The 15,609-nt window shown below is 42.6% G+C and overlaps 1 protein-coding gene across 2 annotated transcripts in view; it reads left to right on the top strand.

Annotated features, from left to right (window-relative positions):
* Positions 1 to 2,075: 2,075 nt before the first annotated feature.
* smpd3 (sphingomyelin phosphodiesterase 3) overlaps positions 2,076 to 15,609 on the top strand; it is a 41,823-nt gene continuing 28,289 nt past the window's right edge. For both annotated transcript variants that reach the window (XM_088995763.1, XM_088995765.1), the window contains exon 1: positions 2,076 to 2,256. The gene's annotated coding sequence lies outside the window, so the exon portion shown is untranslated. The remainder of the gene's footprint in view (positions 2,257 to 15,609) is intronic.

Genomic DNA, 15,609 nt, shown 5'->3' with positions numbered 1-15,609 from the left:
ATACTTTATCTGTTAAAACAAAAACATTCATAGCTGAATGCCCTTCAAGATGAAGTATTTCAGTTCATCTGTACTCAACATTAAAAAAAAAGTGGATTCCAAGTGGGGAACCTGGAAAAACAAACACTTGCAAATGTGTCTTGAAGTGGATCCCTCATGTTTCATGTCAGTGATTTTCATGGGTCCACCAAGTGCAGAGGAATCCAAGACAATGTTATCCCAAAAGAGTTTTCCGGAAATCTTCAAGGTTTTCTATCGTGCCACCAGCAACTCTGGGCCCAGCATGGACAAAACGGCATCATCATAGTTCAGGAACAGACTGGGTTCAGACACTGAAGCAGTTTGTCCCGTGAAAATTCACGACGTCAAAATGCCCCTGCCCAAACTCAAAATAATCATTTACCATGTTCTTGAAAATAGCACCAAAAATGAACCTTCTCTTCTGCTTTTGTTCTAAATGGAAGTAGCACAGAGCCACCTTCACCGCCGTGGATGTTATTGTTGTCTAACCAAACTGCGCTGGATCAGAAACACAAACACCATGTTCATGTTTCAACTGTTATGAATTATTATCACAGTCATATCGAATGAATTGCTAAACATGAGCGTCGTATTTGTTTTTCCAAAAGGAACAAAAATGTGTCTGCATAAAGGAATTCATACCAGAGACCAATTAGATGAATGAGGTAAAGCGCTGCATTTCTCCAGGTAGAAAAGCACGATACAAGTGACAGCCTCATTGCCATGAACCATGATTGTCGCTAAAATGGAACAAGACATATCCACCCGCGGGACATGGCAAGTCTCCTTAGCGATAGAGCTGCTCACAAGCTTGACAAGTTGGGTTGTTGTGCCAAAAACGCCAATGTTACAGGATTTAGAAACATTATTGTGCGTTTTTCTTATGTCTTGTGATAAACATGACTTGGTTACACACAATGTAAATTATTTGGATGTACATTTTGACAAAGGTTGCTTGTCACCGTTATGACCGCCGTTATCGACTAGACATTCACAATAAAGACCCAATGAGGAGAGACACCTAACTCTGGCACACACGCCCACCCAACATCCGAAACATTTATTCTCTTTCCACCTTCAAATTGCATCTGAAAACCCACCCATTTAAAATGGCATTCTTGGTTTATATTGATCTCCTCATGTATTATTTATCATTCTATCTCTGGTTTTATTGCTTTTGTTTTCCGGTTGGCGACCAACGGATAGCGCTGTCGGCCCTGCCTGCAGCCGCACAGGTGTTGGTTGTTCCAATCAGTGGCAGTTAAAAGGACTCCCGGCACGACCATTCGGTGTCGGGTCATTGTATGGTGTGCATGTGTATGTGTTTGCTGCACCCTGTCAAGTTTGTTTCTTGTTGGCAGATTTTTTTTACTCTTGGTGTTCTTCGATACTTTGTATTTTTCTGTTCCGATGATTTTGATGTTTTAGATTTTGTTCCTGCTGACTTTATTTGAAAATAATTTGTCAAACACAACCCCCTCCTCCGCCTGCTTTTTTTGGATCTACAACCGCCACCACCACCTCGCAAACCGTGACAGAGAGAGGGAGAGAGAGAGTGATGACAATTACATCCATGTGTGCAGGCATTACGAACACCAACTAAATAAGCTTGAGCTGGTGTTAACCCAACTGTGGTGTTCAACCTTGCTCATGTTTGTTTTATTACTTTATGTAAACCGCATTTCTCCGAAAGGTGGTTGTGGCCAAACCGCCACATGACGTACGTACTAAGCATTGTTTATTATGTGTTTGAGCATATATGTCTCCAAATAATAAGTAAGAGCATTCATGTCATTTGTTCAGAACATAGGCATTCTTCATTGCACGCATAATCTAATTCACCATTGTTAATTCCAAAATGTATGATGACTCCAAGTCAAATACATTCCTTCAATTGTGTATTATTGCTCCTCCTTTCGTTTGGCCCGAGAATCCCTTGTCAGCCGCACTTTTGTTCAAAATCTCTTGTTGTGCAAAATCTCCCGGGACTGTCAACGTGGGAGTGGGCGTGGCCTCGAGGCTTTGATAGTGACGTCAATTGGGGAGCTGTTCGAAGCCGGACGGTGCTGATCACATCACGCTGCTCAGTCTTTTTGCTCAACGGGTCTTTGCCGGGCCGCTGCTTCCGGAAGGTTGGTCTCTCGCACGCGCAATGATCTCTCAGGAGAGCGGCCGCACACGGAACGCCGCACACCTTGCCTTCAGCAAATGGCCGAGACATTCTCCATTCGTGCTGTAAGTCCTTTTCTCTTTCTAATCAAGCATAATTGGTGAACTGTTGCTGATGATCAACGAACGATCCCCTCCCAGTCTCGCATTCATGCCGGCTGTGAAAAGGCGTCGTGCGACGTGTCTTTGTCACCGGTCGGCCAGCCGCGCCTCAAGCGCAACCTTACCGAAGGGGCTTCAATATTTGACTTTTTTTTGTTGCATGAGCCATCTCTCTCTCTCTCTCTCTCTCTCTCTCTCTCTCTCTCTCTCTCTCTCTCTCTCTCTCTCTCTCTCTCTCCTGCTCTCTCCTGCTCTCTCTCGTTCGAGCTCCCTTTTTTGCCCTCGATCATCTTTCCTCCTTCCATTTTTCTCCACACTTCCCGTTTGTGTGTGTGGGTACACAGCCAAAATAACCATATTAAGACAAATATTACACTGCCTATTCGTGTTATTGTTGTTTCCTTGGGCACATGAATTACTCGGTTTGAGGAAAAAAATCAACGTGTTTGAAAAAAGGATTCATTGGCTCCTCCTCCTCCTGATATGTTAACACCGAATGGCAATGGAAAAGCCCAAATTCAAATGTCTTCGTATCATAGAGTAAGGTTCGAAAGGGTATATAAGGGTAACTATGAAATATATGTAAAAGTATGGTTATACTTTCAACTTTCAGTGCTCCTATATAGATCACATCATTTGTGTCTGTTAGAATATTCATTCAATATTCATATCTAGGAGCAGTTGTCTGTGTACTCTTGGTTTAAAATAAAAGGGGATGGTTCACGACACTGACAGATGTGAAAAATGACCACAAAATAGCCCCTTTCAACCTGGGTACACACTGAGTCATTTTATTTTTCATTTTGGTGGTTTTGTTCCGACTTGGGCCTACAAGCAAATTCTTCAATAAATATATCATGTTGTAATAAGGTCCGAGGTTTAGTTCAAACACCACTTTTGCTTTTGAGTCTCTTGATAACAATGGCTGAAGGAGACTCTTCTTGAGGATGAGCAGAAGGCTACACACTACGTCAACATCTTTCTAACACAGTCTCGAGACTAACCTTTACAAGCCGTCACATTCTGTACATTGTGTTGGCTCTTTGTCGCCGATTTGCCCGTTGACAGACGAGGATGGGTTTGCATTGTTCCTTTGAGAGGAGTGTAATGCTGAATTCATGGAAGGAAGAATAGTGGACTTTTTGGACTTTTGACCACAATATGTGCAGTACAATGCCCATTTTAACTGGAAGGTCGGAGATGGGAAGTCATCAAAAAGAAAGGCCACGAGTTGAATGTGATGTTTGTCACGGTTTGCGAGTTGGTGATGGCGGGTGCAGATCCCAAGAAGCAGGCAGGAGGTTGTTTGACAAATTGTATTAAAATAAAGGTCAGCAGGAACAAAACGTAAAACATCAAAATGATCTGAACGGAAAAAATACAAAGTAGCAAAAGAAGACCAAAAGTAAAAGTCCGCCAAGGTTAAACAAACACATACACAATGCATGCAGCCTACATGCAGCAAACAAACAATGAACCGGCACCGGATGGTCGTGCCGGGTGTCCTTTAAAGTGGCAATGATTAAACGACCAGCACCTGCGAGGCCCACGGCAGGGCTGACGTCGCTACCCGCTGGTCGCCAATCTGATCGGGACGACCAGCACCTGTGCAGGTGTAGGCGGGGCCGACAGCGCCCCCAGTTGGTCGCCAACCAGATCATGACAATGTTACTCGACAATGGCGATCCCCAATGGAGACACAGGTCAAACACAATGGATCAGATTTTAAACATATATTTGTCACGGATTGCAAGGTGGTGATGGCGGTTGTTCAGCACGAGGCGCCACTTGAAAGATTGCATATGACAGAATATTTATGGCCCTTGTGTTGTGTGGCATATTGGTGAATATTGTGGAAAACAGGTTTGGGTACATTACAACTTAATTCGAATTGCTTGATACTGTCCAGTATTGTTGTAGGTTATCCAAATATTTGAAGGTAATAGACTCCTATGACAATTTTGCGTGGAATCTTCGCTCACCACAGGTCACCACTCCATTGTACTCAATGATGTCACAATGTCAAACTGTACATTGAGCGCAACTGTAAAAACGTATTCCTGTCAAATCAAGAAAGAAAGAATCACCTTTTGTCAGGGTTTGCATGGTGGTGATGGTCGTGGATCCCAAAAAAGCATCAGGGTGTAATTGAAATGCTGATTTCAATAAAGTCAGTGGGAACAAAATTTGACAGGGTGAATCAAACACATTCAATGAGCCGACAAGGAATGGTCGTGCCGGGAGTCCTTTGAACTGCCACTGATTGGAACGACCAACGCCTGCGCAGGTGCAGGCGGGGCTACAGTTACTTTGAAGCTATTGCAATGGCACGGCGGCATGCATACACCTGACTTGAGTTCATCATGAGTCAACCACGTTTTGGTGGACACATTTTTCACTTCCGAAAAAAGACCACATGAATGTGTGATATGCTTTCTGTTGGTTGAAGCGCAAGACAGCATTTGAAAGCATTTGGGATTAGCTATTTCATTGGCTTCTCACCCTGATCCCCTATTCAACTGGCCTATTTTTGACCACATCTGGTCATCACATTGCAGGGGATGCGCAACAAAAAAGGGCTTCCGGCAAAGGTTGAAATAAATAAAATCAAATAAAGCTTGAACATTTGGGAATTTTACAAACAATGCAAAGCTAGTTTAATGAGTCTCTATTTGTACTCGACCAGATGGTCTTTGAGCCACAATGATGCATGAATAATTTTGTGCCCGAGGATGGCTGGGATAGCCTCCAGCAACTCTTGTGAGGATAAAGCGGTCTGGAAGACGAATGAACGAACGTACTGATTAAATAACATCAAGCATAAAGTTGGGCAAAAGCTGATTTGTTCGTATCACCATGGACCCAAGAAAGGCTTGGAACTGAATTATTCTAAGGCACAACTTTTTATCAACCTTTTAGAGACCTTCTGATAACTTTGCCTGAAATGTGCATAGCTTCATCTTGGCTTTGGTGCAAGTCTAACGTGTCCTTGACAGCCGCTGCTGACATAATGTCAAAGATTACACCGCAAAATGTAGACCCCATTTTCGACTCTGTAAAAGCAGGCCTAACTCGTCGCGCAGGTGGTTTTATGCAATTTCGGGATTGAGGTGTTGTTTGATGGATGTCAACCATTTCATCCATAAAAGCCACCGGTGTGGGACAATCATGAAGAACCGTTGTAGAAATCAATTAAGTGAATGAATTACCATCTTTAAAACATTTTAACGGCGCCCCCATAATGACTGAGTGGATGGGGTGCAACAGGGGGCCGTGATTGTGTGAAAGACAACCTCCAACCGCCACGTACTATTGACTAGATTAGGGGTGTCAAAGTCATTTTTTGCCGCGGGCCACATTGTAGTTATGGTTTCCTCTCGAGGGCCGTTATGAATTTGGGGAACCCACGAGAATGTTTAAATCCCTTCAAATATTACATATAGAGCACACAGCAAATTAATGAATAACTCGTTTTCAAATCTGAAGTCAAGAATAATGACTTTTATTGTGGTTGACATCCAAAAATATGAAATTTTGGCTCAGATTTTAGCAATCATCATGGAATTTAGCAAGTTTGATTTGCTTTCGCGGGTCAAAAAAAATGACGTGGCGGGCCGGATTTGGCCCGCGGGCCTTGACTTTGACACCTGTGGACTAGATTATCTGCAAAGGGAAATATTGAAGTTAACCAGCTAATATCATGCTATGACCTTAGCAAGTTGATTTCTGTTTGATAAGGTCAAGGACAGTCTCCTTGGGTGGACGCCCAGATTTTACAAATGAGGGTTGCCACGAGGATTGGCTGGACAAAGACTATCAGTTCAATCATCTTTCAATGGTATAAAAAGGCTCAAAAGCCCCCTTACACCCAATTGTATCAGTGAAAAAGCCAGCTAGATAGCAATAAAAAGACAAAAACACCCATGCACAGTTGGATTTTGCTTTGTGCTAGACTTGGGCTGGCAATGAAATTACGACCCCAGGTGTGCAATTAACTCAAATCAACTGGAGGTGTCGTCATTTGATTGAACGAGCTTGACAATGAATGACACTGACATTGTTTTAATGTCACGCCTGTACAATCATCAAACACACACATGACGCATCACACGATCTTAAGGAATCACTTTCTCATTCATACTCTGAAAGTCATCAATGGAACCAAAAAGATGGCCCAAGGGCAGAGTGTGCATGGAGCTAGCCACCCTTATCCGACGCCCGCAAGACATGTTGAGCGCACATTTAGAGCACCGGCCACTGTATGATTACAGCGTTGGCTTGCCCAAATTAGACGTTGTGTGAGAGGGAGAGCGAATAGTTGTTTGCATCTGCGTGCCCTGCCCTGTGTCTGACAAGCAGTTCAAGGTGTACCGTGCCTACTGCCCAAAGATGGCTGGGAAAGGAAGGCTTCAGCAACCCGTTTTGAGGATAAAATGAATGGATGGATGGATGAATTCACCGTTTGTCGTGTTTTCGGAAGAGATCTTCATGCTTGTGGTGACTTTGTCTGGGTCCTCTGGTTTCTGCTACACTCCAAAAATGCATTTAAAGGACAACCGACACCACTTTTTAGTTTCCTCACTGACATCAGAAAAACATTTTATGGCATCTAAAATGCCCAAAACACGCAGGATGATCAAATGCAAAACACCAATAAAAATGACTTAAAGCCTCCCAAAACTACTTCAAAATGATCTGAGAAAGTTTCATTTTCAGACGGTCCCGCCCCCTTGTTCATGATGTCACGCCAAGACGTCTTGCCTTGCTCTGGAATCAAAACAATGGCTTCAGATTTGGAGAAATAGTTGTCTTGGTGCAACACACAACGATTCACCATTGCATTATGTGGTGTCCTTCTAATTTTGCCATCAACACAGATCAACACCAAGTTTTCAGACCAAACAAGTAGCGCAAAATGCATTGTGTGTCCTTTTCTCGGTCAGGGGCGTTCCTTCCGTGACGTGACGTGAGGACTCGTCACCAACTCAAAAACAAGTGTGTTTTGACGTATCTGCTTCCAAGATTCATTACACAGGCTGACCAAATGCATTTTTCTGTTGCTATCATGAAAACACGATGCATCTGAAAAAATGTCCCAAAAGTGGTCATGGAAGCACAAACCATGACCTCTGTTTTTGAGCTTGCACGGTTCGAATCGGAAGCATATCTTCTTTCACCAAACTCGCTTTTCTATCATTTTTTGACAAAGGGTTCACGATTGCCTCATTGCCCATAAAACGTTGTCCCAGCAGCTTTGAGGCTTATCTCTGCTCTTACTGGAAAAGTCCAGCCTGCCCTTTCGATTGATTCAGCTCATTCAGCGCTTGTCATATTCCTATTGATTCAAATTGTGTCCTCTGGAGGTGGAACGCAGTTTCCTGACGCCACAAATGGGCATACTTGCTGTGTGTGGACATTGTGGGTCTGACTAATTTTTCATTGACTTTTTGTCCTCTGTTTGCTTTCACAATCACTTGTTTTTCACCGAGAGGCAATCCTCCCTGCACGTTTCTTATCCGCAAAGCCTCTGAATAGAACAAGCATAGTCAATGTGACAGAACAAAAGCTGAAACTTAAACACACCGTATTTTCTGCTCAATAAGGTGCATCCGATTCATCAATGAATGACCTAGTTTACAAGTATTTTCATATGTAGGGTGCACTTCATAAGCCGTATAGAATAAAAGTGACACTATAATAATTCTCAAAGAGAATGCAACACAAAACAGCTTTATTGATACAGGGCCTTCACAACTGTAACAATGAGAATTAGTCACAAACACGGTCATGAAACATGTTGCAAATGGTATTACAAAACAGTGTTAAAATTTTAAAACAATTGATTTCAGAAAAAGACACACATCCAAAAGTATATCCGAGACTATCTTGGAGAGAAAAAAAGTTAGCAGACGAAGCAGATACTTGGAATAAGACAGCCTCGAAATACACAAAGGAATCCAACCTATTGGGCAGAGACCATTCCCTTGCAAATTCAGGGCTCAGTTATCGCGGCTTCACTCAATCACGGGTTTTCATTGGTGAACATGATGAACCCCTAATATAGTTTTACTTACTATTTTTGTGATTAATTGATTCATTTTATTTTTATCTTTGCACATCCATAACAAATATTGAAAGGTGCATCAATCAACCAGTATTGTACTTTTGGCTACGATGCCAATTATTTTAAGATAAAGTAAATGATTTCATGAAAAGTACATGATAGTCTTCAGCCGACCTTTTGCCATACTCTTTGTCAGCTGCTGCCATTGTGCTCACATTAAGTTTTCAACGCAGCCTGCAATCAGAAGCTTGAATTGGCATTTGATGTGAAAGGCCAACACAAATCGCTTCACAATGGTGAAGCAGAAGGGAAATTATACATGTCTTTCGTTTTTTTTTTTTTTTTTTTTTACATAAAAAACTTACAAATGTGCCGTGCAAAAGTATTCATCCCCAATGTGCCAATACGTGGTGGAAGCACCTCTCGCTGCAATTACAGCTGCAAGTCTTTTGGGGTCTACTAGCTTTGCACATCTAGACACTGGAATTTTTGTCCGTTCTTCTTTGCAAAACAGCTCAAGCTCAGCAAGATAGATGGAGAGTGTCACATCTCGTCGCCGTCCTGGGCGCGCCCCGTCCCGCCCTTCCCGTCACCTCCCTCCTTCTCTCACCTGGGGTTCCACGGCTGATTGTCATTTACTCATTGTGCCTTCTGACTATATCTGCCGATCGCTCCTCTCCGTCATTGTTGGAGTATTTTCGGAAGTCGCCGCCGCTACTACCTTGCTGTCAGGTTCGCTATTTGTTCCATTGACTTTACTCGCATTCCCCAATGTATGAGTTTGTTGTTTTGCATGCGTGTCTCAGTAAAAGACTTTAACCTGATCTTTGTCTCGCCGTTGCATTTCGGATCCAAGCCTTCCCTCCTTCCCTCGCCACTCGAGCCCGGCTTCCTTGCCTCGAGTATCGTAACAGAGAGCATTTGTGAACAGCAGTTTTCAGATCTTGCCACCTATTTGCGATTGGATTTAGGTCTTGACTGTGACTGGGCCATTCTAACACAGGAATATGTTTTGTTTTAAACCATTCCATTACATCTGTGTAAGCTCTCAGTCGGACAGGAGTGGTCCATCGATAAGAAGGTTTCTTCAGCTGCCATCTGTACTTTTTTTTTCACAGCTATGATAGGGTAGAGTAGGGACCTATCATAGCTGTGTCCGGCGCCGCCATGTCTGGACATTAGGGATATATAAATAGGGCCGATACGACCAGTCAGACTTTAGTTCGCTGACGAAGCCTCTTGGATAGGCGGCGAAACGTCCGAAACCTTCAAAAAAAAGTACAGATGACGGCTGAAGAAACCTTCTCATCGATAAACCATTCCATTGTAGCTCTGCCGTTATGTTCAGGGTCATTGTCCTGCTGGAAGGTGAATCTCCGCCCCACTGTCAAGTCTTCAGGTTTGCTTCCATCCATCCATCCATCCATCCATCCTTCCACCAACTCTGACCAGCTTGCTTGTCCCTGCTGAAGAAAAGCTGCCCCGCAACATGATGCTGCCACCACCATTTTTTCACAGTGGGGATGATGTGTTGAGAGTGACGTGCAGTGTTAGTTTTCCACCACACATAACGTTTTGCATTGAGGCTAAAAAGTTACACTTTGGTCTCATCTGACCAGATAACCTTCTTCCACACGTTTGCTGTGTCCCCCACATGGCTTCCTATCAACAATGGCTTTGTTCTTGCCACTCTTCCATAAAGGCTAGATTTGTGCAGGTCACAACTAATTGTTGTCCTAATGACAGAGTCCCCCACCTGGGCTGTAGATCTCTGCAGCTCCTCCACAGTCACGGTGGGCGTCTTGACTGCATCTCTGAACATTGCTCTCCTCGTTCGGCATGTACGTTTCAGTGGATGGCCATGTCTTGGTAGGTTTGCAGTTGGCCCATACTCTTTCTATTTCTTGATGATGGATTGAACAGTGCTCCGTGAGATGTTCAAAGCTTGGGAAATCTTTTTATGATCTAACCCTGTTTGAAACTTCTCCACAACGTTATCCCTGACCTGATTGGTGTGTTCCTTGGACCTTATGATGATGTTCACTGACCAGTGTCCTCTTAGCAAACCTCTGAGGCCGTCACAGAATAGCTGTATTTATACTAATGTTAGATTACACAATTTATTGTGTTTATCTTGATTATTAAGTCAACAGGTAATCACTCAGCAATCATCAGGCACGCTCTTAAGGCAACTGTTTGCACTGAGAGAAAAGGGGGCTGAATACTTTAGCATGCCATGGTTTTCAATTCTTTATTTATATAAAAAAAGTGAAAGTCATGTATAATGTTCTATCTACTTCACAATTGTGAACCGCTTTGTGTTGGTCGTTCACATAAAATGCCAATAAAATATATTTGTTTTTTTGGTCAGTACGTGACAAAATGTGGGAAAGTTCAAGGAGTATGAATACTTTTTCAAGCCACTGTATCTTGTTAAAATCAAATGTGAATGGATGTAATGGATGAAAAAACCTGGCAAACGCGCAGACAATCATCCTTGGCTTTTGGAATGGATTGGATTTACCTTTATTAGTCTCACAGTGGATACATTTACATTTCGCAGCCTCAAAGTTATGAAAAGAAGATGAAGGGAAAGAAAGAAGCCGAAAAACAAAATATAGGAGCTGCTGGAAAGGCAGCCACTCGTGCAGCGCCATCTTGAAGTAAAAAATAATCATAAATAAAATAAAAAATAAATAACAAATAATATGACAACACAAAGACACAGAGAGTCATTCATTCTTAAGTACTTTCTATACCCTCTTTGTGACATGAAGCAATTCCAGATGAAAGAGGAGAGGATCAAATTGTCTTTTTCACCAGTGGATCAGGGACGTCATGATGGGACGTTTACTACAAGCTAAATGTTGAAAGCAAACACGCAGCTGTAGCATCCATTGATGAAATGATATTTTCTCACATCTCCTGTCCCACGTAAATCCGCTTCAATTCCAAGCCGCGACAGTTTCACATACGCAGCGGCGCTCTGCGCTGGCGCTCCTTCCTTCTTATTGCGGGCTCCTCAAGCCATGCATCCATCCAGCCGCAGACTGCGCAACAGCATAGTGGTGATCTGAAACCTAAGGCGTCACAGAGGCTTCAATTTCTTCTTTTCCTTTCGGCTTTTCTCTTCAGGGGTCACCACAGCTAGTAATCAATGTCTGCCATCTCACCTTGTTATGTACATCATCTTCTCTCACACCAGCTTCCTTCATGTCCTCTTTCACAACATCCATAAACCTCCTAAATTGGTCTTCCTGTCAGCCTTCTGGCACGTCAAGGTTCAGCATCCTTCTCCCGATATAGTCACTCTCTCTCCTCTGGACATCTGGTCCAAACCATCTCAGTCTGACCACTCTTACTTTCTCCCCAAAACCTCTAATTGTCACGGTTTGTGACGTGATGGATGGTTGTGGATCCCGAAAAAAAACGGCAGGAGTGAGCATCAGGGTGTATTTGACAAATTGTATTAAAATAAAGTCAGCAGGGACAATATATCAACCATCAAAGTCATCAGAGCAGAAAAGTACAAAGTCACAACCAAAACCGTGAGTTTAATATCACAAGATGAACCAAACCTGACAGGGTGAAACAAACACAATGACCCGACACCGAATGGTCGTGCCGCAGTCCTTTTAAGTCCCGCTGATTGAAAGGACTGTGCAGCTGCAGGCGGGGCCGAGAGCGCCACCCATTGGTCACCAACCAGAACGTGACACTAATATTTTCCTTGCTGATCCTATCCAACCTGGTCACGCCCAAAGAAAACCTCAGCATCTTCATCTCTGCAACCTCCAGCTCTGCTTCCTGTCTTTTCTTCGGTGGCACTGTCTCCAGTCCAAACATGGTGGCTGCTCTCTCCACCGCTTTATCCACCTTTCCTTTCTTGCTCGCTGAAACCCTCCTATCACACCTCACACCAGACATTTTTCACAGAGCCTTCAATTTAACCAGTGTTCTTCCAGTCTGCTCAGCCTTGACAGTTAATGTCATGAACCAGCTGGGAAAAGTTAATTTGTTCTGACGTTTGCTGATTTACTGTACGTATGTTTTGCCTTAATAGGTAGCTATCAGTTCATGTGAAATGTTGATGGATAGTTCATTTTTGTCACATCTCTCATTGTGTACACATTTTGTTTTTATTTTCCTAACCGGTTCTACTAGTCCTGGATGTCAGTTGTGGACACCGCTTATTGTCAGCATCTATATTCGGAGTGCCCTGATATGCAAATATATCAGTAAATATGCGCAATGCTTGAGGGCAGACTGCTTGTTGCTTTTGGCGGGTCTGTGCGAACAGACTGTGTGAGCACAGAGAGATTATGTTTCCACTGCGGGTCATGCTTCTACCTCGACGAAGGGGGCAGAAAGCAGGATTTGGGCTTGTCTGAGTTAATCTTCCCATTGTGTGGTTATATTTGGAAAATATCTGACCGCATACATGTATCTGCCAATCATCTATCTCGTTCATTGATGAAATTAAAGACGACGACATCATTCATCGTCACTGCAGACAATTGTCTCACCTGTGTGTATGACTTCATACGCTGCATTCTAAAAGCTACATGCTTGCTTCTGCCATTTTTACAAGGGTCCGTACACTACTTACAGTATGTATCGGATAGGAGGATGTATGTGTAGGAATGAAAAGTGAAAGGACACCGAAATACAAATTGCAATTGGGCGGCAGGTATTGGATTGGATTGGCCTTTATTAGTCTCGCAGTGGAGAAATTTACATTTCACAGCAGCAAAGTTATATATTGTTTAACATATGTCTGTCAATCTGTTACGTAGCTCCATGCGAAGCAAACATTTGCTGAAGTTCAGGGCCAAGTAAATAGACATCCATCCATTCCATCCCATCTGCTTTATCCTCACAAGGGTGACGGGGGTGCTGTAGTCCATCCCAGCTGTCTTTGGGCTAAGCGGGGGACACCGCCAGCCAATTACGGGGCACACAAAAACAAACAACCTTCTGCACACATACGAACATCTGGGGACACATTTGGGTGTTCCATTAACCTTCCAATGCCTGTTTGTGGAGCGTGGGAAGAAAGCAGAGTACCCGTAGAAAAACCACATCGACCTGAGGAAAAATGCAAAGTCCAAACTCATGACCTTTGCACTGTCAGGTCGATGCACTAACCACTGGAAAACCGGACCTTGCAAATAAGCATTCCTACCATATTTCAGGAAGCTTAGTACAATTAAATGTGGTCATAGTTATTGTGACCGCTTTATTTCCTGTATATGATAGTTGTCTTCAGCTGTTGTAAAAGCTCTATATAAATCAATATGTATTGCATTGTAACGATACTTTTACATAAGCATCCCCAAAACACCACCTTACATACTGTATATTGATAGTTATAATACAATCTACACTTCATCTTAAAGTCTTGTGTAGTTTGAGCCTTGTGAAATGTAAATTTCTCCACTGTGAGACTAATAAAGGCATATCCAATCCAATCCAATCCAATCCAATTGCAGTTAAGTTGTGTGTGAGAAGGCTTTTTTCGATTAAAGACAAGCAGTTTCATAGGAGAGGAACCTCCCCCAAAAAATGGCTTGCAAAAAAGACCACACAGCGTTTGACCGCACCACACGCAATCTGTCATTACCTGCGCAGCCCACACGCCATGTGCTAATCTGAATGAATGTGGATAGGATGCCGAAGAAGGAGAGAGGCTGTGGACAGTAATTAGTGAGGTGCTGAGGTTCAAGCTGACATCTGGACAGCGTGGGGCCGCCCTGTGGAGCGGCATGTTAACCTGATTTCCAATTTCCTCTTCATTCTCGTTCTATTCTCAGCCTCGCACATGGCCAGTTTTCGATTCAACAAGATTTTCAGCACTGACACTGCTGAGTCGCTTGAGTCAAAGCCGATTCGCTTGAAATTGCCTGAAAGAACGACAGTATAAAAAGGGCTATTCTGTGCTTTGCGTTGTTGAGTCTCATCCCATGACGAACAAATCCATGAGGAATAATTGACGTTTCAAGACAAGGTTTCTTTGTTACGAAGACAGACAGACACACAGACGGGGATGGATAGATGGATGGATGGATGGATGGATGGATGGATAAATAAATAGATCCTGTTGGCTTGTGTTTTGACAGCGGGCAATCTGGTGTTAGGTGTAACAAATGGAAAAGCATTCAATAAGAAATCCAATGGCCAATGAATTGACTCTGGTACTGCCAGTAGAGAATCAGAAAACCTTTAAACGTCCCACAATGGGGAAATTTGCAAAAGCGACGCTGTGGAAAGGTTAGTGCATCTGTGTGTGTTCTGGGGCTGACTTAACGTGTGTGTTACGAGAATTTGCATGTACAAATTCAGTGCTCGTCAGGTATTAATGGATTATTGAACCGAGAGTAACAACCGTCTGTCTCTGCCCATGCCTCAGTGTCCATGATTCAATTGCATCCACTGTCAAAATATATTTGGAGGGACGACTCAAACGGGAATTTAATTTTTGTTGACAAAAAATTCATATATAAACATTATTGACATTCATGGCAAAAAATGTGAGTTAGGACAACAAAGCAAGCAATTTGTTTGCTCCAAAACAATTAGTTGAGTTGATTTGATTTACATATTTAAGGTGAGGGACATAAGAGACAATATGCTCTGCAAAATCTTATTTCCTGGTCGAAAACGAGACAAAACCCACTAATTTTTGGAACTTCCAAACTTACAATTTGTTGCCTTGAAATTTTGATTCGGTGGACATTTATTATGAAATGGATTATTATTATTATTATTATTATTATTATTATTATTATTATTATCATTTGATTTTGTCCCGCGACCCTAATGAGGAATAAGCGGTACAGAAAATGGATGGATGGATTTGATTTTGCAGGCCACATTAAATTATGTGGCAGGCAAGCAGTCTGACACCTATGGTGTTTTAAAGTGCTTGTTTGTATATCATGATTTAAAAATGTCAAATTTGCCGAATGGGCATGCATTGTTTGAAATTCAATGTGTCATAATTATTTATAATAACAGAGAAAGCAAGTGGAGGGTCAGGATAAAATGGCCAAAAGCTACAACTAACCCCATTAAATCAACTACTAAATGTATGAATTTATTGGAGGTCTGTGGTTGATTTTTTCAAATGTCCCCATTGTGGGACGAATAAAGGTTTTGTGATTCTGATTCCTGTCCTTTTAATCCCAGTGTAAGTGCATCAAACAGTCTCCTTGCAAATTTTGTATTGTTGATCAAGTGACTGCAAATCAACA

Source organism: Hippocampus bargibanti, linkage group LG05, assembly GCF_051943395.1.
Source record: "Hippocampus bargibanti isolate YZ-2025 linkage group LG05, ASM5194339v1, whole genome shotgun sequence".
NCBI lineage: Eukaryota > Metazoa > Chordata > Actinopteri > Syngnathiformes > Syngnathidae > Hippocampus > Hippocampus bargibanti.
This window is presented reverse-complemented; position numbering and strand designations above follow the sequence as displayed.